This window comes from Schistocerca piceifrons, chromosome 1, assembly GCF_021461385.2.
Source record: "Schistocerca piceifrons isolate TAMUIC-IGC-003096 chromosome 1, iqSchPice1.1, whole genome shotgun sequence".
Lineage (NCBI taxonomy): Eukaryota > Metazoa > Arthropoda > Insecta > Orthoptera > Acrididae > Schistocerca > Schistocerca piceifrons.
Genome location: NC_060138.1, coordinates 456,356,597 through 456,379,069, shown reverse-complemented (window position 1 = coordinate 456,379,069; position 22,473 = coordinate 456,356,597). Strand labels below are relative to the sequence as shown.

The window sequence follows — 22,473 nt, the reverse complement described above, 5'->3', positions numbered from 1 at the left end:
TGGCCTAGGCTTTGCTGGGTATCGCCACTTGCATTGCAGCCAGCTGCCTTCGCGGGCGCCTCCGTGGCCATGGCCGTGATCGTCTAGTGGTTAGGACATTGCGTTGTGGCCGCAATAACCCAGGTTCGAATCCTGGTCACGGCAATTTTGAAAGTTTTGCCTTGCTGCCGTTGCAATGGCGAGTACTCGAAATGACAGTACTCTCTTGATTTTTTCACTCGTGTTCCGCAGGCCGCAGTTAGCACTACCACTTCATCCCCAACACGTAATGTCGCCTCCCAGAGCGCAGACGTCCGCTGCTCTCTGTAGTCGAAAAGGGCAGTCGTTTGAAGTGCGATGGATGAGCAGCCAGTCCCAGCAGAACAGGAAGCTGTGGCGTGCACTGTTTCTACAAATGCTAGGAACACTGGCGCACCAAGCAGCGCATGTAGCGTGGCCGAGCGCTTTAAGGCGCTGGTTTAAGGCACCAGTCTCTCTGTAGGCGCGGTTTCGAATCCCGTAGCTGCCGGGGGTTTTGATGTGATCGCGTTAACCTGCCGCTTTTCCTTCAAGTGTAACCTCCTTGAGCTCACATATGTTTGATACATGGAGCATTCTAGCTCCGCCTGACAGTTACAGCTACGATACTTTAGTGGTTAAGGAAAGCGCAGGTTCGAAACCTGGTCACGGCACGAAAACGTCTCTTGACGCTGTCTCCTTAACTGCGACAGCTACAGACAAGTGGCGTCGCTACCGTACGGCGGGCACGGCTTTTTCTTGCTGTGGATGGCCTAAAGAGACGCTTCCAGTGGGAGAGCAGTGGAAATACATGGCACGGCGATTGCCAAGATACTTCCATTTCGAAGTGATCTTTGTAGTACAAACGAAACGTTTTGCCGCTGCTGATCCAACGGTAACGTGGCCGAGCGGTCTAAGGCGCTGGTTTTAGGCACCAGTCTCTCCGGAGGCGTGGGTTCGAATCCCACCGTTGCCACTTTTTACGTCTCATTTTTGTGCCGTTGCGGTGTGTCCTCGTGGGGTAGGACGCAGCTCTTGTGACGCGCGTGTTGTGTAGGTAGCGTGGCCGAGCGGTCTAAGGCGCTGGTTTCAGGCACCATTCTCTTCGGAGGCGTGGGTTCCAATCCCACAGCTGCCGAACGTGTAATGTTTCCTGTGTCGAAGGCAGATGCACTCATTGCCCGCAAAGGAAACAGCACAACAAGGCGTGAGCGTCTGCTTGGTGAATTGTCGTAGAACAGTGCGTGGTGCAACGACAGGATTTGTAGGCACCTTTTGCTCTCATCATTGCTGGCGTTCGTCTCCACGAAATGCGTCCGGAGCACGCCGTTCTATAACGCGAGAGAGTGGATTTTTTACAGTTGTCGTCAGTTAACCGTGGGCGGCTGCTGCGTTCGCTGGAAAGAGCACTGCCGTCGTTGTCCGGTGTGGTCTAGTGGCTAGGATACCTGGCTCTCACCCAGGAGGCCCGGGTTCGATTCCCGGTACCGGAATTGCGCGTTTTTGTTGCTCCTCCTATGCGACTTGTCTCGACTTTGCTCGACTGACGCTACGCTGGCGCGTGCAGAAAGCTACGTTAAGTATGACTCGCGGCAACACCTGACGGCGAGAGAGATGCGGCGTCTATCCACTTGTTATCGAGCCACATACCGGTACCTGTAGTCAAGAGGCTTGGAGGACTGCAAGACATTGCCACGGAGGTGAATGCAGCTAACCACTGTAGTTAGAGTCCTGACAGCGCAGGCACGTTCATTTGCTCGTATACATGTGATGGAGACCGTGTCTGACACTGCTGTGGCGTACACCTTGGCCTAGGCTTTGCTGGGTATCGCCACTTGCATTGCAGCCAGCTGCCTTCGCGGGCGCCTCCGTGGCCATGGCCGTGATCGTCTAGTGGTTAGGACATTGCGTTGTGGCCGCAATAACCCAGGTTCGAATCCTGGTCACGGCAATTTTGAAAGTTTTGCCTTGCTGCCGTTGCAATGGCGAGTACTCGAAATGACAGTACTCTCTTGATTTTTTCACTCGTGTTCCGCAGGCCGCAGTTAGCACTACCACTTCATCCCCAACACGTAATGTCGCCTCCCAGAGCGCAGACGTCCGCTGCTCTCTGTAGTCGAAAAGGGCAGTCGTTTGAAGTGCGATGGATGAGCAGCCAGTCCCAGCAGAACAGGAAGCTGTGGCGTGCACTGTTTCTACAAATGCTAGGAACACTGGCGCACCAAGCAGCGCATGTAGCGTGGCCGAGCGCTTTAAGGCGCTGGTTTAAGGCACCAGTCTCTCTGTAGGCGCGGTTTCGAATCCCGTAGCTGCCGGGGGTTTTGATGTGATCGCGTTAACCTGCCGCTTTTCCTTCAAGTGTAACCTCCTTGAGCTCACATATGTTTGATACATGGAGCATTCTAGCTCCGCCTGACAGTTACAGCTACGATACTTTAGTGGTTAAGGAAAGCGCAGGTTCGAAACCTGGTCACGGCACGAAAACGTCTCTTGACGCTGTCTCCTTAACTGCGACAGCTACAGACAAGTGGCGTCGCTACCGTACGGCGGGCACGGCTTTTTCTTGCTGTGGATGGCCTAAAGAGACGCTTCCAGTGGGAGAGCAGTGGAAATACATGGCACGGCGATTGCCAAGATACTTCCATTTCGAAGTGATCTTTGTAGTACAAACGAAACGTTTTGCCGCTGCTGATCCAACGGTAACGTGGCCGAGCGGTCTAAGGCGCTGGTTTTAGGCACCAGTCTCTCCGGAGGCGTGGGTTCGAATCCCACCGTTGCCACTTTTTACGTCTCATTTTTGTGCCGTTGCGGTGTGTCCTCGTGGGGTAGGACGCAGCTCTTGTGACGCGCGTGTTGTGTAGGTAGCGTGGCCGAGCGGTCTAAGGCGCTGGTTTCAGGCACCATTCTCTTCGGAGGCGTGGGTTCCAATCCCACAGCTGCCGAACGTGTAATGTTTCCTGTGTCGAAGGCAGATGCACTCATTGCCCGCAAAGGAAACAGCACAACAAGGCGTGAGCGTCTGCTTGGTGAATTGTCGTAGAACAGTGCGTGGTGCAACGACAGGATTTGTAGGCACCTTTTGCTCTCATCATTGCTGGCGTTCGTCTCCACGAAATGCGTCCGGAGCACGCCGTTCTATAACGCGAGAGAGTGGATTTTTTACAGTTGTCGTCAGTTAACCGTGGGCGGCTGCTGCGTTCGCTGGAAAGAGCACTGCCGTCGTTGTCCGGTGTGGTCTAGTGGCTAGGATACCTGGCTCTCACCCAGGAGGCCCGGGTTCGATTCCCGGTACCGGAATTGCGCGTTTTTGTTGCTCCTCCTATGCGACTTGTCTCGACTTTGCTCGACTGACGCTACGCTGGCGCGTGCAGAAAGCTACGTTAAGTATGACTCGCGGCAACACCTGACGGCGAGAGAGATGCGGCGTCTATCCACTTGTTATCGAGCCACATACCGGTACCTGTAGTCAAGAGGCTTGGAGGACTGCAAGACATTGCCACGGAGGTGAATGCAGCTAACCACTGTAGTTAGAGTCCTGACAGCGCAGGCACGTTCATTTGCTCGTATACATGTGATGGAGACCGTGTCTGACACTGCTGTGGCGTACACCTTGGCCTAGGCTTTGCTGGGTATCGCCACTTGCATTGCAGCCAGCTGCCTTCGCGGGCGCCTCCGTGGCCATGGCCGTGATCGTCTAGTGGTTAGGACATTGCGTTGTGGCCGCAATAACCCAGGTTCGAATCCTGGTCACGGCAATTTTGAAAGTTTTGCCTTGCTGCCGTTGCAATGGCGAGTACTCGAAATGACAGTACTCTCTTGATTTTTTCACTCGTGTTCCGCAGGCCGCAGTTAGCACTACCACTTCATCCCCAACACGTAATGTCGCCTCCCAGAGCGCAGACGTCCGCTGCTCTCTGTAGTCGAAAAGGGCAGTCGTTTGAAGTGCGATGGATGAGCAGCCAGTCCCAGCAGAACAGGAAGCTGTGGCGTGCACTGTTTCTACAAATGCTAGGAACACTGGCGCACCAAGCAGCGCATGTAGCGTGGCCGAGCGCTTTAAGGCGCTGGTTTAAGGCACCAGTCTCTCTGTAGGCGCGGTTTCGAATCCCGTAGCTGCCGGGGGTTTTGATGTGATCGCGTTAACCTGCCGCTTTTCCTTCAAGTGTAACCTCCTTGAGCTCACATATGTTTGATACATGGAGCATTCTAGCTCCGCCTGACAGTTACAGCTACGATACTTTAGTGGTTAAGGAAAGCGCAGGTTCGAAACCTGGTCACGGCACGAAAACGTCTCTTGACGCTGTCTCCTTAACTGCGACAGCTACAGACAAGTGGCGTCGCTACCGTACGGCGGGCACGGCTTTTTCTAGCTGTGGATGGCCTAAAGAGACGCTTCCAGTGGGAGAGCAGTGGAAATACATGGCACGGCGATTGCCAAGATACTTCCATTTCGAAGTGATCTTTGTAGTACAAACGAAACGTTTTGCCGCTGCTGATCCAACGGTAACGTGGCCGAGCGGTCTAAGGCGCTGGTTTTAGGCACCAGTCTCTCCGGAGGCGTGGGTTCGAATCCCACCGTTGCCACTTTTTACGTCTCATTTTTGTGCCGTTGCGGTGTGTCCTCGTGGGGTAGGACGCAGCTCTTGTGACGCGCGTGTTGTGTAGGTAGCGTGGCCGAGCGGTCTAAGGCGCTGGTTTCAGGCACCATTCTCTTCGGAGGCGTGGGTTCCAATCCCACAGCTGCCGAACGTGTAATGTTTCCTGTGTCGAAGGCAGATGCACTCATTGCCCGCAAAGGAAACAGCACAACAAGGCGTGAGCGTCTGCTTGGTGAATTGTCGTAGAACAGTGCGTGGTGCAACGACAGGATTTGTAGGCACCTTTTGCTCTCATCATTGCTGGCGTTCGTCTCCACGAAATGCGTCCGGAGCACGCCGTTCTATAACGCGAGAGAGTGGATTTTTTACAGTTGTCGTCAGTTAACCGTGGGCGGCTGCTGCGTTCGCTGGAAAGAGCACTGCCGTCGTTGTCCGGTGTGGTCTAGTGGCTAGGATACCTGGCTCTCACCCAGGAGGCCCGGGTTCGATTCCCGGTACCGGAATTGCGCGTTTTTGTTGCTCCTCCTATGCGACTTGTCTCGACTTTGCTCGACTGACGCTACGCTGACGCGTGCAGAAAGCTACGTTAAGTATGACTCGCGGCAACACCTGACGGCGAGAGAGATGCGGCGTCTATCCACTTGTTATCGAGCCACATACCGGTACCTGTAGTCAAGAGGCTTGGAGGACTGCAAGACATTGCCACGGAGGTGAATGCAGCTAACCACTGTAGTTAGAGTCCTGACAGCGCAGGCACGTTCATTTGCTCGTATACATGTGATGGAGACCGTGTCTGACACTGCTGTGGCGTACACCTTGGCCTAGGCTTTGCTGGGTATCGCCACTTGCATTGCAGCCAGCTGCCTTCGCGGGCGCCTCCGTGGCCATGGCCGTGATCGTCTAGTGGTTAGGACATTGCGTTGTGGCCGCAATAACCCAGGTTCGAATCCTGGTCACGGCAATTTTGAAAGTTTTGCCTTGCTGCCGTTGCAATGGCGAGTACTCGAAATGACAGTACTCTCTTGATTTTTTCACTCGTGTTCCGCAGGCCGCAGTTAGCACTACCACTTCATCCCCAACACGTAATGTCGCCTCCCAGAGCGCAGACGTCCGCTGCTCTCTGTAGTCGAAAAGGGCAGTCGTTTGAAGTGCGATGGATGAGCAGCCAGTCCCAGCAGAACAGGAAGCTGTGGCGTGCACTGTTTCTACAAATGCTAGGAACACTGGCGCACCAAGCAGCGCATGTAGCGTGGCCGAGCGCTTTAAGGCGCTGGTTTAAGGCACCAGTCTCTCTGTAGGCGCGGTTTCGAATCCCGTAGCTGCCGGGGGTTTTGATGTGATCGCGTTAACCTGCCGCTTTTCCTTCAAGTGTAACCTCCTTGAGCTCACATATGTTTGATACATGGAGCATTCTAGCTCCGCCTGACAGTTACAGCTACGATACTTTAGTGGTTAAGGAAAGCGCAGGTTCGAAACCTGGTCACGGCACGAAAACGTCTCTTGACGCTGTCTCCTTAACTGCGACAGCTACAGACAAGTGGCGTCGCTACCGTACGGCGGGCACGGCTTTTTCTTGCTGTGGATGGCCTAAAGAGACGCTTCCAGTGGGAGAGCAGTGGAAATACATGGCACGGCGATTGCCAAGATACTTCCATTTCGAAGTGATCTTTGTAGTACAAACGAAACGTTTTGCCGCTGCTGATCCAACGGTAACGTGGCCGAGCGGTCTAAGGCGCTGGTTTTAGGCACCAGTCTCTCCGGAGGCGTGGGTTCGAATCCCACCGTTGCCACTTTTTACGTCTCATTTTTGTGCCGTTGCGGTGTGTCCTCGTGGGGTAGGACGCAGCTCTTGTGACGCGCGTGTTGTGTAGGTAGCGTGGCCGAGCGGTCTAAGGCGCTGGTTTCAGGCACCATTCTCTTCGGAGGCGTGGGTTCCAATCCCACAGCTGCCGAACGTGTAATGTTTCCTGTGTCGAAGGCAGATGCACTCATTGCCCGCAAAGGAAACAGCACAACAAGGCGTGAGCGTCTGCTTGGTGAATTGTCGTAGAACAGTGCGTGGTGCAACGACAGGATTTGTAGGCACCTTTTGCTCTCATCATTGCTGGCGTTCGTCTCCACGAAATGCGTCCGGAGCACGCCGTTCTATAACGCGAGAGAGTGGATTTTTTACAGTTGTCGTCAGTTAACCGTGGGCGGCTGCTGCGTTCGCTGGAAAGAGCACTGCCGTCGTTGTCCGGTGTGGTCTAGTGGCTAGGATACCTGGCTCTCACCCAGGAGGCCCGGGTTCGATTCCCGGTACCGGAATTGCGCGTTTTTGTTGCTCCTCCTATGCGACTTGTCTCGACTTTGCTCGACTGACGCTACGCTGGCGCGTGCAGAAAGCTACGTTAAGTATGACTCGCGGCAACACCTGACGGCGAGAGAGATGCGGCGTCTATCCACTTGTTATCGAGCCACATACCGGTACCTGTAGTCAAGAGGCTTGGAGGACTGCAAGACATTGCCACGGAGGTGAATGCAGCTAACCACTGTAGTTAGAGTCCTGACAGCGCAGGCACGTTCATTTGCTCGTATACATGTGATGGAGACCGTGTCTGACACTGCTGTGGCGTACACCTTGGCCTAGGCTTTGCTGGGTATCGCCACTTGCATTGCAGCCAGCTGCCTTCGCGGGCGCCTCCGTGGCCATGGCCGTGATCGTCTAGTGGTTAGGACATTGCGTTGTGGCCGCAATAACCCAGGTTCGAATCCTGGTCACGGCAATTTTGAAAGTTTTGCCTTGCTGCCGTTGCAATGGCGAGTACTCGAAATGACAGTACTCTCTTGATTTTTTCACTCGTGTTCCGCAGGCCGCAGTTAGCACTACCACTTCATCCCCAACACGTAATGTCGCCTCCCAGAGCGCAGACGTCCGCTGCTCTCTGTAGTCGAAAAGGGCAGTCGTTTGAAGTGCGATGGATGAGCAGCCAGTCCCAGCAGAACAGGAAGCTGTGGCGTGCACTGTTTCTACAAATGCTAGGAACACTGGCGCACCAAGCAGCGCATGTAGCGTGGCCGAGCGCTTTAAGGCGCTGGTTTAAGGCACCAGTCTCTCTGTAGGCGCGGTTTCGAATCCCGTAGCTGCCGGGGGTTTTGATGTGATCGCGTTAACCTGCCGCTTTTCCTTCAAGTGTAACCTCCTTGAGCTCACATATGTTTGATACATGGAGCATTCTAGCTCCGCCTGACAGTTACAGCTACGATACTTTAGTGGTTAAGGAAAGCGCAGGTTCGAAACCTGGTCACGGCACGAAAACGTCTCTTGACGCTGTCTCCTTAACTGCGACAGCTACAGACAAGTGGCGTCGCTACCGTACGGCGGGCACGGCTTTTTCTTGCTGTGGATGGCCTAAAGAGACGCTTCCAGTGGGAGAGCAGTGGAAATACATGGCACGGCGATTGCCAAGATACTTCCATTTCGAAGTGATCTTTGTAGTACAAACGAAACGTTTTGCCGCTGCTGATCCAACGGTAACGTGGCCGAGCGGTCTAAGGCGCTGGTTTTAGGCACCAGTCTCTCCGGAGGCGTGGGTTCGAATCCCACCGTTGCCACTTTTTACGTCTCATTTTTGTGCCGTTGCGGTGTGTCCTCGTGGGGTAGGACGCAGCTCTTGTGACGCGCGTGTTGTGTAGGTAGCGTGGCCGAGCGGTCTAAGGCGCTGGTTTCAGGCACCATTCTCTTCGGAGGCGTGGGTTCCAATCCCACAGCTGCCGAACGTGTAATGTTTCCTGTGTCGAAGGCAGATGCACTCATTGCCCGCAAAGGAAACAGCACAACAAGGCGTGAGCGTCTGCTTGGTGAATTGTCGTAGAACAGTGCGTGGTGCAACGACAGGATTTGTAGGCACCTTTTGCTCTCATCATTGCTGGCGTTCGTCTCCACGAAATGCGTCCGGAGCACGCCGTTCTATAACGCGAGAGAGTGGATTTTTTACAGTTGTCGTCAGTTAACCGTGGGCGGCTGCTGCGTTCGCTGGAAAGAGCACTGCCGTCGTTGTCCGGTGTGGTCTAGTGGCTAGGATACCTGGCTCTCACCCAGGAGGCCCGGGTTCGATTCCCGGTACCGGAATTGCGCGTTTTTGTTGCTCCTCCTATGCGACTTGTCTCGACTTTGCTCGACTGACGCTACGCTGGCGCGTGCAGAAAGCTACGTTAAGTATGACTCGCGGCAACACCTGACGGCGAGAGAGATGCGGCGTCTATCCACTTGTTATCGAGCCACATACCGGTACCTGTAGTCAAGAGGCTTGGAGGACTGCAAGACATTGCCACGGAGGTGAATGCAGCTAACCACTGTAGTTAGAGTCCTGACAGCGCAGGCACGTTCATTTGCTCGTATACATGTGATGGAGACCGTGTCTGACACTGCTGTGGCGTACACCTTGGCCTAGGCTTTGCTGGGTATCGCCACTTGCATTGCAGCCAGCTGCCTTCGCGGGCGCCTCCGTGGCCATGGCCGTGATCGTCTAGTGGTTAGGACATTGCGTTGTGGCCGCAATAACCCAGGTTCGAATCCTGGTCACGGCAATTTTGAAAGTTTTGCCTTGCTGCCGTTGCAATGGCGAGTACTCGAAATGACAGTACTCTCTTGATTTTTTCACTCGTGTTCCGCAGGCCGCAGTTAGCACTACCACTTCATCCCCAACACGTAATGTCGCCTCCCAGAGCGCAGACGTCCGCTGCTCTCTGTAGTCGAAAAGGGCAGTCGTTTGAAGTGCGATGGATGAGCAGCCAGTCCCAGCAGAACAGGAAGCTGTGGCGTGCACTGTTTCTACAAATGCTAGGAACACTGGCGCACCAAGCAGCGCATGTAGCGTGGCCGAGCGCTTTAAGGCGCTGGTTTAAGGCACCAGTCTCTCTGTAGGCGCGGTTTCGAATCCCGTAGCTGCCGGGGGTTTTGATGTGATCGCGTTAACCTGCCGCTTTTCCTTCAAGTGTAACCTCCTTGAGCTCACATATGTTTGATACATGGAGCATTCTAGCTCCGCCTGACAGTTACAGCTACGATACTTTAGTGGTTAAGGAAAGCGCAGGTTCGAAACCTGGTCACGGCACGAAAACGTCTCTTGACGCTGTCTCCTTAACTGCGACAGCTACAGACAAGTGGCGTCGCTACCGTACGGCGGGCACGGCTTTTTCTTGCTGTGGATGGCCTAAAGAGACGCTTCCAGTGGGAGAGCAGTGGAAATACATGGCACGGCGATTGCCAAGATACTTCCATTTCGAAGTGATCTTTGTAGTACAAACGAAACGTTTTGCCGCTGCTGATCCAACGGTAACGTGGCCGAGCGGTCTAAGGCGCTGGTTTTAGGCACCAGTCTCTCCGGAGGCGTGGGTTCGAATCCCACCGTTGCCACTTTTTACGTCTCATTTTTGTGCCGTTGCGGTGTGTCCTCGTGGGGTAGGACGCAGCTCTTGTGACGCGCGTGTTGTGTAGGTAGCGTGGCCGAGCGGTCTAAGGCGCTGGTTTCAGGCACCATTCTCTTCGGAGGCGTGGGTTCCAATCCCACAGCTGCCGAACGTGTAATGTTTCCTGTGTCGAAGGCAGATGCACTCATTGCCCGCAAAGGAAACAGCACAACAAGGCGTGAGCGTCTGCTTGGTGAATTGTCGTAGAACAGTGCGTGGTGCAACGACAGGATTTGTAGGCACCTTTTGCTCTCATCATTGCTGGCGTTCGTCTCCACGAAATGCGTCCGGAGCACGCCGTTCTATAACGCGAGAGAGTGGATTTTTTACAGTTGTCGTCAGTTAACCGTGGGCGGCTGCTGCGTTCGCTGGAAAGAGCACTGCCGTCGTTGTCCGGTGTGGTCTAGTGGCTAGGATACCTGGCTCTCACCCAGGAGGCCCGGGTTCGATTCCCGGTACCGGAATTGCGCGTTTTTGTTGCTCCTCCTATGCGACTTGTCTCGACTTTGCTCGACTGACGCTACGCTGACGCGTGCAGAAAGCTACGTTAAGTATGACTCGCGGCAACACCTGACGGCGAGAGAGATGCGGCGTCTATCCACTTGTTATCGAGCCACATACCGGTACCTGTAGTCAAGAGGCTTGGAGGACTGCAAGACATTGCCACGGAGGTGAATGCAGCTAACCACTGTAGTTAGAGTCCTGACAGCGCAGGCACGTTCATTTGCTCGTATACATGTGATGGAGACCGTGTCTGACACTGCTGTGGCGTACACCTTGGCCTAGGCTTTGCTGGGTATCGCCACTTGCATTGCAGCCAGCTGCCTTCGCGGGCGCCTCCGTGGCCATGGCCGTGATCGTCTAGTGGTTAGGACATTGCGTTGTGGCCGCAATAACCCAGGTTCGAATCCTGGTCACGGCAATTTTGAAAGTTTTGCCTTGCTGCCGTTGCAATGGCGAGTACTCGAAATGACAGTACTCTCTTGATTTTTTCACTCGTGTTCCGCAGGCCGCAGTTAGCACTACCACTTCATCCCCAACACGTCATGTCGCCTCCCAGAGCGCAGACGTCCGCTGCTCTCTGTAGTCGAAAAGGGCAGTCGTTTGAAGTGCGATGGATGAGCAGCCAGTCCCAGCAGAACAGGAAGCTGTGGCGTGCACTGTTTCTACAAATGCTAGGAACACTGGCGCACCAAGCAGCGCATGTAGCGTGGCCGAGCGCTTTAAGGCGCTGGTTTAAGGCACCAGTCTCTCTGTAGGCGCGGTTTCGAATCCCGTAGCTGCCGGGGGTTTTGATGTGATCGCGTTAACCTGCCGCTTTTCCTTCAAGTGTAACCTCCTTGAGCTCACATATGTTTGATACATGGAGCATTCTAGCTCCGCCTGACAGTTACAGCTACGATACTTTAGTGGTTAAGGAAAGCGCAGGTTCGAAACCTGGTCACGGCACGAAAACGTCTCTTGACGCTGTCTCCTTAACTGCGACAGCTACAGACAAGTGGCGTCGCTACCGTACGGCGGGCACGGCTTTTTCTTGCTGTGGATGGCCTAAAGAGACGCTTCCAGTGGGAGAGCAGTGGAAATACATGGCACGGCGATTGCCAAGATACTTCCATTTCGAAGTGATCTTTGTAGTACAAACGAAACGTTTTGCCGCTGCTGATCCAACGGTAACGTGGCCGAGCGGTCTAAGGCGCTGGTTTTAGGCACCAGTCTCTCCGGAGGCGTGGGTTCGAATCCCACCGTTGCCACTTTTTACGTCTCATTTTTGTGCCGTTGCGGTGTGTCCTCGTGGGGTAGGACGCAGCTCTTGTGACGCGCGTGTTGTGTAGGTAGCGTGGCCGAGCGGTCTAAGGCGCTGGTTTCAGGCACCATTCTCTTCGGAGGCGTGGGTTCCAATCCCACAGCTGCCGAACGTGTAATGTTTCCTGTGTCGAAGGCAGATGCACTCATTGCCCGCAAAGGAAACAGCACAACAAGGCGTGAGCGTCTGCTTGGTGAATTGTCGTAGAACAGTGCGTGGTGCAACGACAGGATTTGTAGGCACCTTTTGCTCTCATCATTGCTGGCGTTCGTCTCCACGAAATGCGTCCGGAGCACGCCGTTCTATAACGCGAGAGAGTGGATTTTTTACAGTTGTCGTCAGTTAACCGTGGGCGGCTGCTGCGTTCGCTGGAAAGAGCACTGCCGTCGTTGTCCGGTGTGGTCTAGTGGCTAGGATACCTGGCTCTCACCCAGGAGGCCCGGGTTCGATTCCCGGTACCGGAATTGCGCGTTTTTGTTGCTCCTCCTATGCGACTTGTCTCGACTTTGCTCGACTGACGCTACGCTGACGCGTGCAGAAAGCTACGTTAAGTATGACTCGCGGCAACACCTGACGGCGAGAGAGATGCGGCGTCTATCCACTTGTTATCGAGCCACATACCGGTACCTGTAGTCAAGAGGCTTGGAGGACTGCAAGACATTGCCACGGAGGTGAATGCAGCTAACCACTGTAGTTAGAGTCCTGACAGCGCAGGCACGTTCATTTGCTCGTATACATGTGATGGAGACCGTGTCTGACACTGCTGTGGCGTACACCTTGGCCTAGGCTTTGCTGGGTATCGCCACTTGCATTGCAGCCAGCTGCCTTCGCGGGCGCCTCCGTGGCCATGGCCGTGATCGTCTAGTGGTTAGGACATTGCGTTGTGGCCGCAATAACCCAGGTTCGAATCCTGGTCACGGCAATTTTGAAAGTTTTGCCTTGCTGCCGTTGCAATGGCGAGTACTCGAAATGACAGTACTCTCTTGATTTTTTCACTCGTGTTCCGCAGGCCGCAGTTAGCACTACCACTTCATCCCCAACACGTAATGTCGCCTCCCAGAGCGCAGACGTCCGCTGCTCTCTGTAGTCGAAAAGGGCAGTCGTTTGAAGTGCGATGGATGAGCAGCCAGTCCCAGCAGAACAGGAAGCTGTGGCGTGCACTGTTTCTACAAATGCTAGGAACACTGGCGCACCAAGCAGCGCATGTAGCGTGGCCGAGCGCTTTAAGGCGCTGGTTTAAGGCACCAGTCTCTCTGTAGGCGCGGTTTCGAATCCCGTAGCTGCCGGGGGTTTTGATGTGATCGCGTTAACCTGCCGCTTTTCCTTCAAGTGTAACCTCCTTGAGCTCACATATGTTTGATACATGGAGCATTCTAGCTCCGCCTGACAGTTACAGCTACGATACTTTAGTGGTTAAGGAAAGCGCAGGTTCGAAACCTGGTCACGGCACGAAAACGTCTCTTGACGCTGTCTCCTTAACTGCGACAGCTACAGACAAGTGGCGTCGCTACCGTACGGCGGGCACGGCTTTTTCTTGCTGTGGATGGCCTAAAGAGACGCTTCCAGTGGGAGAGCAGTGGAAATACATGGCACGGCGATTGCCAAGATACTTCCATTTCGAAGTGATCTTTGTAGTACAAACGAAACGTTTTGCCGCTGCTGATCCAACGGTAACGTGGCCGAGCGGTCTAAGGCGCTGGTTTTAGGCACCAGTCTCTCCGGAGGCGTGGGTTCGAATCCCACCGTTGCCACTTTTTACGTCTCATTTTTGTGCCGTTGCGGTGTGTCCTCGTGGGGTAGGACGCAGCTCTTGTGACGCGCGTGTTGTGTAGGTAGCGTGGCCGAGCGGTCTAAGGCGCTGGTTTCAGGCACCATTCTCTTCGGAGGCGTGGGTTCCAATCCCACAGCTGCCGAACGTGTAATGTTTCCTGTGTCGAAGGCAGATGCACTCATTGCCCGCAAAGGAAACAGCACAACAAGGCGTGAGCGTCTGCTTGGTGAATTGTCGTAGAACAGTGCGTGGTGCAACGACAGGATTTGTAGGCACCTTTTGCTCTCATCATTGCTGGCGTTCGTCTCCACGAAATGCGTCCGGAGCACGCCGTTCTATAACGCGAGAGAGTGGATTTTTTACAGTTGTCGTCAGTTAACCGTGGGCGGCTGCTGCGTTCGCTGGAAAGAGCACTGCCGTCGTTGTCCGGTGTGGTCTAGTGGCTAGGATACCTGGCTCTCACCCAGGAGGCCCGGGTTCGATTCCCGGTACCGGAATTGCGCGTTTTTGTTGCTCCTCCTATGCGACTTGTCTCGACTTTGCTCGACTGACGCTACGCTGACGCGTGCAGAAAGCTACGTTAAGTATGACTCGCGGCAACACCTGACGGCGAGAGAGATGCGGCGTCTATCCACTTGTTATCGAGCCACATACCGGTACCTGTAGTCAAGAGGCTTGGAGGACTGCAAGACATTGCCACGGAGGTGAATGCAGCTAACCACTGTAGTTAGAGTCCTGACAGCGCAGGCACGTTCATTTGCTCGTATACATGTGATGGAGACCGTGTCTGACACTGCTGTGGCGTACACCTTGGCCTAGGCTTTGCTGGGTATCGCCACTTGCATTGCAGCCAGCTGCCTTCGCGGGCGCCTCCGTGGCCATGGCCGTGATCGTCTAGTGGTTAGGACATTGCGTTGTGGCCGCAATAACCCAGGTTCGAATCCTGGTCACGGCAATTTTGAAAGTTTTGCCTTGCTGCCGTTGCAATGGCGAGTACTCGAAATGACAGTACTCTCTTGATTTTTTCACTCGTGTTCCGCAGGCCGCAGTTAGCACTACCACTTCATCCCCAACACGTCATGTCGCCTCCCAGAGCGCAGACGTCCGCTGCTCTCTGTAGTCGAAAAGGGCAGTCGTTTGAAGTGCGATGGATGAGCAGCCAGTCCCAGCAGAACAGGAAGCTGTGGCGTGCACTGTTTCTACAAATGCTAGGAACACTGGCGCACCAAGCAGCGCATGTAGCGTGGCCGAGCGCTTTAAGGCGCTGGTTTAAGGCACCAGTCTCTCTGTAGGCGCGGTTTCGAATCCCGTAGCTGCCGGGGGTTTTGATGTGATCGCGTTAACCTGCCGCTTTTCCTTCAAGTGTAACCTCCTTGAGCTCACATATGTTTGATACATGGAGCATTCTAGCTCCGCCTGACAGTTACAGCTACGATACTTTAGTGGTTAAGGAAAGCGCAGGTTCGAAACCTGGTCACGGCACGAAAACGTCTCTTGACGCTGTCTCCTTAACTGCGACAGCTACAGACAAGTGGCGTCGCTACCGTACGGCGGGCACGGCTTTTTCTTGCTGTGGATGGCCTAAAGAGACGCTTCCAGTGGGAGAGCAGTGGAAATACATGGCACGGCGATTGCCAAGATACTTCCATTTCGAAGTGATCTTTGTAGTACAAACGAAACGTTTTGCCGCTGCTGATCCAACGGTAACGTGGCCGAGCGGTCTAAGGCGCTGGTTTTAGGCACCAGTCTCTCCGGAGGCGTGGGTTCGAATCCCACCGTTGCCACTTTTTACGTCTCATTTTTGTGCCGTTGCGGTGTGTCCTCGTGGGGTAGGACGCAGCTCTTGTGACGCGCGTGTTGTGTAGGTAGCGTGGCCGAGCGGTCTAAGGCGCTGGTTTCAGGCACCATTCTCTTCGGAGGCGTGGGTTCCAATCCCACAGCTGCCGAACGTGTAATGTTTCCTGTGTCGAAGGCAGATGCACTCATTGCCCGCAAAGGAAACAGCACAACAAGGCGTGAGCGTCTGCTTGGTGAATTGTCGTAGAACAGTGCGTGGTGCAACGACAGGATTTGTAGGCACCTTTTGCTCTCATCATTGCTGGCGTTCGTCTCCACGAAATGCGTCCGGAGCACGCCGTTCTATAACGCGAGAGAGTGGATTTTTTACAGTTGTCGTCAGTTAACCGTGGGCGGCTGCTGCGTTCGCTGGAAAGAGCACTGCCGTCGTTGTCCGGTGTGGTCTAGTGGCTAGGATACCTGGCTCTCACCCAGGAGGCCCGGGTTCGATTCCCGGTACCGGAATTGCGCGTTTTTGTTGCTCCTCCTATGCGACTTGTCTCGACTTTGCTCGACTGACGCTACGCTGACGCGTGCAGAAAGCTACGTTAAGTATGACTCGCGGCAACACCTGACGGCGAGAGAGATGCGGCGTCTATCCACTTGTTATCGAGCCACATACCGGTACCTGTAGTCAAGAGGCTTGGAGGACTGCAAGACATTGCCACGGAGGTGAATGCAGCTAACCACTGTAGTTAGAGTCCTGACAGCGCAGGCACGTTCATTTGCTCGTATACATGTGATGGAGACCGTGTCTGACACTGCTGTGGCGTACACCTTGGCCTAGGCTTTGCTGGGTATCGCCACTTGCATTGCAGCCAGCTGCCTCCGCGGGCGCCTCCGTGGCCATGGCCGTGATCGTCTAGTGGTTAGGACATTGCGTTGTGGCCGCAATAACCCAGGTTCGAATCCTGGTCACGGCAATTTTGAAAGTTTTGCCTTGCTGCCGTTGCAATGGCGAGTACTCGAAATGACAGTACTCTCTTGATTTTTTCACTCGTGTTCCGCAGGCCGCAGTTAGCACTACCACTTCATCCCCAACACGTAATGTCGCCTCCCAGAGCGCAGACGTCCGCTGCTCTCTGTAGTCGAAAAGGGCAGTCGTTTGAAGTGCGATGGATGAGCAGCCAGTCCCAGCAGAACAGGAAGCTGTGGCGTGCACTGTTTCTACAAATGCTAGGAACACTGGCGCACCAAGCAGCGCATGTAGCGTGGCCGAGCGCTTTAAGGCGCTGGTTTAAGGCACCAGTCTCTCTGTAGGCGCGGTTTCGAATCCCGTAGCTGCCGGGGGTTTTGATGTGATCGCGTTAACCTGCCGCTTTTCCTTCAAGTGTAACCTCCTTGAGCTCACATATGTTTGATACATGGAGCATTCTAGCTCCGCCTGACAGTTACAGCTACGATACTTTAGTGGTTAAGGAAAGCGCAGGTTCGAAACCTGGTCACGGCACGAAAACGTCTCTTGACGCTGTCTCCTTAACTGCGACAGCTACAGACAAGTGGCGTCGCTACCGTACGGCGGGCACGGCTTTTTCTTGCTGTGGATGGCCTAAAGAGACGCTTCCAGTGGGAGAGCAGTGGAAATACATGGCACGGCGATTGCCAAGATACTTCCATTTCGAAGTGATCTTTGTAGTACAAACGAAACGTTTTGCCGCTGCTGATCCAACGGTAACGTGGCCGAGCGGTCTAAGGCGCTGGTTTTAGGCACCAGTCTCTCCGGAGGCGTGGGTTCGAATCCCACCGTTGCCACTTTTTACGTCTCATTTTTGTGCCGTTGCGGTGTGTCCTCGTGGGGTAGGACGCAGCTCTTGTGACGCGCGTGTTGTGTAGGTAGCGTGGCCGAGCGGTCTAAGGCGCTGGTTTCAGGCACCATTCTCTTCGGAGGCGTGGGTTCCAATCCCACAGCTGCCGAACGTGTAATGTTTCCTGTGTCGAAGGCAGATGCACTCATTGCCCGCAAAGGAAACAGCACAACAAGGCGTGAGCGTCTGCTTGGTGAATTGTCGTAGAACAGTGCGTGGTGCAACGACAGGATTTGTAGGCACCTTTTGCTCTCATCATTGCTGGCGTTCGTCTCCACGAAATGCGTCCGGAGCACGCCGTTCTATAACGCGAGAGAGTGGATTTTTTACAGTTGTCGTCAGTTAACCGTGGGCGGCTGCTGCGTTCGCTGGAAAGAGCACTGCCGTCGTTGTCCGGTGTGGTCTAGTGGCTAGGATACCTGGCTCTCACCCAGGAGGCCCGGGTTCGATTCCCGGTACCGGAATTGCGCGTTTTTGTTGCTCCTCCTATGCGACTTGTCTCGACTTTGCTCGACTGACGCTACGCTGACGCGTGCAGAAAGCTACGTTAAGTATGACTCGCGGCAACACCTGACGGCGAGAGAGATGCGGCGTCTATCCACTTGTTATCGAGCCACATACCGGTACCTGTAGTCAAGAGGCTTGGAGGACTGCAAGACATTGCCACGGAGGTGAATGCAGCTAACCACTGTAGTTAGAGTCCTGACAGCGCAGGCACGTTCATTTGCTCGTATACATGTGATGGAGACCGTGTCTGACACTGCTGTGGCGTACACCTTGGCCTAGGCTTTGCTGGGTATCGCCACTTGCATTGCAGCCAGCTGCCTCCGCGCGCGCCTCCGTGGCCATGGCCGTGATCGTCTAGTGGTTAGGACATTGCGTTGTGGCCGCAATAACCCAGGTTCGAATCCTGGTCACGGCAATTTTGAAAGTTTTGCCTTGCTGCCGTTGCAATGGCGAGTACTCGAAATGACAGTACTCTCTTGATTTTTTCACTCGTGTTCCGCAGGCCGCAGTTAGCACTACCACTTCATCCCCAACACGTAATGTCGCCTCCCAGAGCGCAGACGTCCGCTGCTCTCTGTAGTCGAAAAGGGCAGTCGTTTGAAGTGCGATGGATGAGCAGCCAGTCCCAGCAGAACAGGAAGCTGTGGCGTGCACTGTTTCTACAAATGCTAGGAACACTGGCGCACCAAGCAGCGCATGTAGCGTGGCCGAGCGCTTTAAGGCGCTGGTTTAAGGCACCAGTCTCTCTGTAGGCGCGGTTTCGAATCCCGTAGCTGCCGGGGGTTTTGATGTGATCGCGTTAACCTGCCGCTTTTCCTTCAAGTGTAACCTCCTTGAGCTCACATATGTTTGATACATGGAGCATTCTAGCTCCGCCTGACAGTTACAGCTACGATACTTTAGTGGTTAAGGAAAGCGCAGGTTCGAAACCTGGTCACGGCACGAAAACGTCTCTTGACGCTGTCTCCTTAACTGCGACAGCTACAGACAAGTGGCGTCGCTACCGTACGGCGGGCACGGCTTTTTCTTGCTGTGGATGGCCTAAAGAGACGCTTCCAGTGGGAGAGCAGTGGAAATACATGGCACGGCGATTGCCAAGATACTTCCATTTCGAAGTGATCTTTGTAGTACAAACGAAACGTTTTGCCGCTGCTGATCCAACGGTAACGTGGCCGAGCGGTCTAAGGCGCTGGTTTTAGGCACCAGTCTCTCCGGAGGCGTGGGTTCGAATCCCACCGTTGCCACTTTTTACGTCTCATTTTTGTGCCGTTGCGGTGTGTCCTCGTGGGGTAGGACGCAGCTCTTGTGACGCGCGTGTTGTGTAGGTAGCGTGGCCGAGCGGTCTAAGGCGCTGGTTTCAGGCACCATTCTCTTCGGAGGCGTGGGTTCCAATCCCACAGCTGCCGAACGTGTAATGTTTCCTGTGTCGAAGGCAGATGCACTCATTGCCCGCAAAGGAAACAGCACAACAAGGCGTGAGCGTCTGCTTGGTGAATTGTCGTAGAACAGTGCGTGGTGCAACGACAGGATTTGTAGGCACCTTTTGCTCTCATCATTGCTGGCGTTCGTCTCCACGAAATGCGTCCGGAGCACGCCGTTCTATAACGCGAGAGAGTGGATTTTTTACAGTTGTCGTCAGTTAACCGTGGGCGGCTGCTGCGTTCGCTGGAAAGAGCACTGCCGTCGTTGTCCGGTGTGGTCTAGTGGCTAGGATACCTGGCTCTCACCCAGGAGGCCCGGGTTCGATTCCCGGTACCGGAATTGCGCGTTTTTGTTGCTCCTCCTATGCGACTTGTCTCGACTTTGCTCGACTGACGCTACGCTGACGCGTGCAGAAAGCTACGTTAAGTATGACTCGCGGCAACACCTGACGGCGAGAGAGATGCGGCGTCTATCCACTTGTTATCGAGCCACATACCGGTACCTGTAGTCAAGAGGCTTGGAGGACTGCAAGACATTGCCACGGAGGTGAATGCAGCTAACCACTGTAGTTAGAGTCCTGACAGCGCAGGCACGTTCATTTGCTCGTATACATGTGATGGAGACCGTGTCTGACACTGCTGTGGCGTACACCTTGGCCTAGGCTTTGCTGGGTATCGCCACTTGCATTGCAGCCAGCTGCCTCCGCGGGCGCCTCCGTGGCCATGGCCGTGATCGTCTAGTGGTTAGGACATTGCGTTGTGGCCGCAATAACCCAGGTTCGAATCCTGGTCACGGCAATTTTGAAAGTTTTGCCTTGCTGCCGTTGCAATGGCGAGTACTCGAAATGACAGTACTCTCTTGATTTTTTCACTCGTGTTCCGCAGGCCGCAGTTAGCACTACCACTTCATCCCCAACACGTAATGTCGCCTCCCAGAGCGCAGACGTCCGCTGCTCTCTGTAGTCGAAAAGGGCAGTCGTTTGAAGTGCGATGGATGAGCAGCCAGTCCCAGCAGAACAGGAAGCTGTGGCGTGCACTGTTTCTACAAATGCTAGGAACACTGGCGCACCAAGCAGCGCATGTAGCGTGGCCGAGCGCTTTAAGGCGCTGGTTTAAGGCACCAGTCTCTCTGTAGGCGCGGTTTCGAATCCCGTAGCTGCCGGGGGTTTTGATGTGATCGCGTTAACCTGCCGCTTTTCCTTCAAGTGTAACCTCCTTGAGCTCACATATGTTTGATACATGGAGCATTCTAGCTCCGCCTGACAGTTACAGCTACGATACTTTAGTGGTTAAGGAAAGCGCAGGTTCGAAACCTGGTCACGGCACGAAAACGTCTCTTGACGCTGTCTCCTTAACTGCGACAGCTACAGACAAGTGGCGTCGCTACCGTACGGCGGGCACGGCTTTTTCTTGCTGTGGATGGCCTAAAGAGACGCTTCCAGTGGGAGAGCAGTGGAAATACATGGCACGGCGATTGCCAAGATACTTCCATTTCGAAGTGATCTTTGTAGTACAAACGAAACGTTTTGCCGCTGCTGATCCAACGGTAACGTGGCCGAGCGGTCTAAGGCGCTGGTTTTAGGCACCAGTCTCTCCGGAGGCGTGGGTTCGAATCCCACCGTTGCCACTTTTTACGTCTCATTTTTGTGCCGTTGCGGTGTGTCCTCGTGGGGTAGGACGCAGCTCTTGTGACGCGCGTGTTGTGTAGGTAGCGTGGCCGAGCGGTCTAAGGCGCTGGTTTCAGGCACCATTCTCTTCGGAGGCGTGGGTTCCAATCCCACAGCTGCCGAACGTGTAATGTTTCCTGTGTCGAAGGCAGATGCACTCATTGCCCGCAAAGGAAACAGCACAACAAGGCGTGAGCGTCTGCTTGGTGAATTGTCGTAGAACAGTGCGTGGTGCAACGACAGGATTTGTAGGCACCTTTTGCTCTCATCATTGCTGGCGTTCGTCTCCACGAAATGCGTCCGGAGCACGCCGTTCTATAACGCGAGAGAGTGGATTTTTTACAGTTGTCGTCAGTTAACCGTGGGCGGCTGCTGCGTTCGCTGGAAAGAGCACTGCCGTCGTTGTCCGGTGTGGTCTAGTGGCTAGGATACCTGGCTCTCACCCAGGAGGCCCGGGTTCGATTCCCGGTACCGGAATTGCGCGTTTTTGTTGCTCCTCCTATGCGACTTGTCTCGACTTTGCTCGACTGACGCTACGCTGACGCGTGCAGAAAGCTACGTTAAGTATGACTCGCGGCAACACCTGACGGCGAGAGAGATGCGGCGTCTATCCACTTGTTATCGAGCCACATACCGGTACCTGTAGTCAAGAGGCTTGGAGGACTGCAAGACATTGCCACGGAGGTGAATGCAGCTAACCACTGTAGTTAGAGTCCTGACAGCGCAGGCACGTTCATTTGCTCGTATACATGTGATGGAGACCGTGTCTGACACTGCTGTGGCGTACACCTTGGCCTAGGCTTTGCTGGGTATCGCCACTTGCATTGCAGCCAGCTGCCTCCGCGGGCGCCTCCGTGGCCATGGCCGTGATCGTCTAGTGGTTAGGACATTGCGTTGTGGCCGCAATAACCCAGGTTCGAATCCTGGTCACGGCAATTTTGAAAGTTTTGCCTTGCTGCCGTTGCAATGGCGAGTACTCGAAATGACAGTACTCTCTTGATTTTTTCACTCGTGTTCCGCAGGCCGCAGTTAGCACTACCACTTCATCCCCAACACGTAATGTCGCCTCCCAGAGCGCAGACGTCCGCTGCTCTCTGTAGTCGAAAAGGGCAGTCGTTTGAAGTGCGATGGATGAGCAGCCAGTCCCAGCAGAACAGGAAGCTGTGGCGTGCACTGTTTCTACAAATGCTAGGAACACTGGCGCACCAAGCAGCGCATGTAGCGTGGCCGAGCGCTTTAAGGCGCTGGTTTAAGGCACCAGTCTCTCTGTAGGCGCGGTTTCGAATCCCGTAGCTGCCGGGGGTTTTGATGTGATCGCGTTAACCTGCCGCTTTTCCTTCAAGTGTAACCTCCTTGAGCTCACATATGTTTGATACATGGAGCATTCTAGCTCCGCCTGACAGTTACAGCTACGATACTTTAGTGGTTAAGGAAAGCGCAGGTTCGAAACCTGGTCACGGCACGAAAACGTCTCTTGACGCTGTCTCCTTAACTGCGACAGCTACAGACAAGTGGCGTCGCTACCGTACGGCGGGCACGGCTTTTTCTTGCTGTGGATGGCCTAAAGAGACGCTTCCAGTGGGAGAGCAGTGGAAATACATGGCACGGCGATTGCC

At 54.5% G+C, this 22,473-nt stretch overlaps 37 non-coding genes across 37 annotated transcripts; all 37 read left to right on the top strand.

Moving 5' to 3' along the window:
* Positions 1–72: 72 nt before the first annotated feature.
* On the top strand, positions 73–144 carry Trnah-gug. The gene has a single exon. It is a non-coding gene; the product is annotated as a tRNA-His (tRNA).
* A 747-nt stretch (positions 145–891) lies between these two features.
* Positions 892–973, top strand: Trnal-uag. Its single transcript has one exon. It is a non-coding gene; the product is annotated as a tRNA-Leu (tRNA).
* Positions 974–1,418: 445 nt separating this feature from the next.
* Positions 1,419–1,490, top strand: Trnae-cuc. The gene has a single exon. It is a non-coding gene; the product is annotated as a tRNA-Glu (tRNA).
* A 386-nt stretch (positions 1,491–1,876) lies between these two features.
* Positions 1,877–1,948, top strand: Trnah-gug. The gene has a single exon. It is a non-coding gene; the product is annotated as a tRNA-His (tRNA).
* Positions 1,949–2,695: 747 nt separating this feature from the next.
* Positions 2,696–2,777, top strand: Trnal-uag. Its single transcript has one exon. It is a non-coding gene; the product is annotated as a tRNA-Leu (tRNA).
* A 445-nt stretch (positions 2,778–3,222) lies between these two features.
* On the top strand, positions 3,223–3,294 carry Trnae-cuc. The gene has a single exon. It is a non-coding gene; the product is annotated as a tRNA-Glu (tRNA).
* Positions 3,295–3,680: 386 nt separating this feature from the next.
* Trnah-gug lies at positions 3,681–3,752 on the top strand. The gene has a single exon. It is a non-coding gene; the product is annotated as a tRNA-His (tRNA).
* A 747-nt stretch (positions 3,753–4,499) lies between these two features.
* On the top strand, positions 4,500–4,581 carry Trnal-uag. The gene has a single exon. It is a non-coding gene; the product is annotated as a tRNA-Leu (tRNA).
* Positions 4,582–5,026: 445 nt separating this feature from the next.
* Trnae-cuc lies at positions 5,027–5,098 on the top strand. Its single transcript has one exon. It is a non-coding gene; the product is annotated as a tRNA-Glu (tRNA).
* A 386-nt stretch (positions 5,099–5,484) lies between these two features.
* Positions 5,485–5,556, top strand: Trnah-gug. The gene has a single exon. It is a non-coding gene; the product is annotated as a tRNA-His (tRNA).
* A 747-nt stretch (positions 5,557–6,303) lies between these two features.
* Trnal-uag lies at positions 6,304–6,385 on the top strand. Its single transcript has one exon. It is a non-coding gene; the product is annotated as a tRNA-Leu (tRNA).
* A 445-nt stretch (positions 6,386–6,830) lies between these two features.
* Positions 6,831–6,902, top strand: Trnae-cuc. The gene has a single exon. It is a non-coding gene; the product is annotated as a tRNA-Glu (tRNA).
* A 386-nt stretch (positions 6,903–7,288) lies between these two features.
* On the top strand, positions 7,289–7,360 carry Trnah-gug. Its single transcript has one exon. It is a non-coding gene; the product is annotated as a tRNA-His (tRNA).
* Positions 7,361–8,107: 747 nt separating this feature from the next.
* Trnal-uag lies at positions 8,108–8,189 on the top strand. Its single transcript has one exon. It is a non-coding gene; the product is annotated as a tRNA-Leu (tRNA).
* A 445-nt stretch (positions 8,190–8,634) lies between these two features.
* Positions 8,635–8,706, top strand: Trnae-cuc. Its single transcript has one exon. It is a non-coding gene; the product is annotated as a tRNA-Glu (tRNA).
* A 386-nt stretch (positions 8,707–9,092) lies between these two features.
* Trnah-gug lies at positions 9,093–9,164 on the top strand. Its single transcript has one exon. It is a non-coding gene; the product is annotated as a tRNA-His (tRNA).
* Positions 9,165–9,911: 747 nt separating this feature from the next.
* Trnal-uag lies at positions 9,912–9,993 on the top strand. Its single transcript has one exon. It is a non-coding gene; the product is annotated as a tRNA-Leu (tRNA).
* Positions 9,994–10,438: 445 nt separating this feature from the next.
* Trnae-cuc lies at positions 10,439–10,510 on the top strand. The gene has a single exon. It is a non-coding gene; the product is annotated as a tRNA-Glu (tRNA).
* A 386-nt stretch (positions 10,511–10,896) lies between these two features.
* Positions 10,897–10,968, top strand: Trnah-gug. The gene has a single exon. It is a non-coding gene; the product is annotated as a tRNA-His (tRNA).
* A 747-nt stretch (positions 10,969–11,715) lies between these two features.
* Positions 11,716–11,797, top strand: Trnal-uag. The gene has a single exon. It is a non-coding gene; the product is annotated as a tRNA-Leu (tRNA).
* A 445-nt stretch (positions 11,798–12,242) lies between these two features.
* Trnae-cuc lies at positions 12,243–12,314 on the top strand. The gene has a single exon. It is a non-coding gene; the product is annotated as a tRNA-Glu (tRNA).
* A 386-nt stretch (positions 12,315–12,700) lies between these two features.
* On the top strand, positions 12,701–12,772 carry Trnah-gug. Its single transcript has one exon. It is a non-coding gene; the product is annotated as a tRNA-His (tRNA).
* Positions 12,773–13,519: 747 nt separating this feature from the next.
* Positions 13,520–13,601, top strand: Trnal-uag. Its single transcript has one exon. It is a non-coding gene; the product is annotated as a tRNA-Leu (tRNA).
* A 445-nt stretch (positions 13,602–14,046) lies between these two features.
* Trnae-cuc lies at positions 14,047–14,118 on the top strand. Its single transcript has one exon. It is a non-coding gene; the product is annotated as a tRNA-Glu (tRNA).
* A 386-nt stretch (positions 14,119–14,504) lies between these two features.
* On the top strand, positions 14,505–14,576 carry Trnah-gug. The gene has a single exon. It is a non-coding gene; the product is annotated as a tRNA-His (tRNA).
* Positions 14,577–15,323: 747 nt separating this feature from the next.
* Positions 15,324–15,405, top strand: Trnal-uag. Its single transcript has one exon. It is a non-coding gene; the product is annotated as a tRNA-Leu (tRNA).
* Positions 15,406–15,850: 445 nt separating this feature from the next.
* On the top strand, positions 15,851–15,922 carry Trnae-cuc. Its single transcript has one exon. It is a non-coding gene; the product is annotated as a tRNA-Glu (tRNA).
* Positions 15,923–16,308: 386 nt separating this feature from the next.
* On the top strand, positions 16,309–16,380 carry Trnah-gug. Its single transcript has one exon. It is a non-coding gene; the product is annotated as a tRNA-His (tRNA).
* A 747-nt stretch (positions 16,381–17,127) lies between these two features.
* Trnal-uag lies at positions 17,128–17,209 on the top strand. Its single transcript has one exon. It is a non-coding gene; the product is annotated as a tRNA-Leu (tRNA).
* Positions 17,210–17,654: 445 nt separating this feature from the next.
* On the top strand, positions 17,655–17,726 carry Trnae-cuc. The gene has a single exon. It is a non-coding gene; the product is annotated as a tRNA-Glu (tRNA).
* Positions 17,727–18,112: 386 nt separating this feature from the next.
* Trnah-gug lies at positions 18,113–18,184 on the top strand. Its single transcript has one exon. It is a non-coding gene; the product is annotated as a tRNA-His (tRNA).
* Positions 18,185–18,931: 747 nt separating this feature from the next.
* Trnal-uag lies at positions 18,932–19,013 on the top strand. The gene has a single exon. It is a non-coding gene; the product is annotated as a tRNA-Leu (tRNA).
* Positions 19,014–19,458: 445 nt separating this feature from the next.
* Positions 19,459–19,530, top strand: Trnae-cuc. Its single transcript has one exon. It is a non-coding gene; the product is annotated as a tRNA-Glu (tRNA).
* Positions 19,531–19,916: 386 nt separating this feature from the next.
* Trnah-gug lies at positions 19,917–19,988 on the top strand. Its single transcript has one exon. It is a non-coding gene; the product is annotated as a tRNA-His (tRNA).
* A 747-nt stretch (positions 19,989–20,735) lies between these two features.
* On the top strand, positions 20,736–20,817 carry Trnal-uag. The gene has a single exon. It is a non-coding gene; the product is annotated as a tRNA-Leu (tRNA).
* Positions 20,818–21,262: 445 nt separating this feature from the next.
* On the top strand, positions 21,263–21,334 carry Trnae-cuc. The gene has a single exon. It is a non-coding gene; the product is annotated as a tRNA-Glu (tRNA).
* Positions 21,335–21,720: 386 nt separating this feature from the next.
* Positions 21,721–21,792, top strand: Trnah-gug. The gene has a single exon. It is a non-coding gene; the product is annotated as a tRNA-His (tRNA).
* Positions 21,793–22,473: the final 681 nt, after the last annotated feature.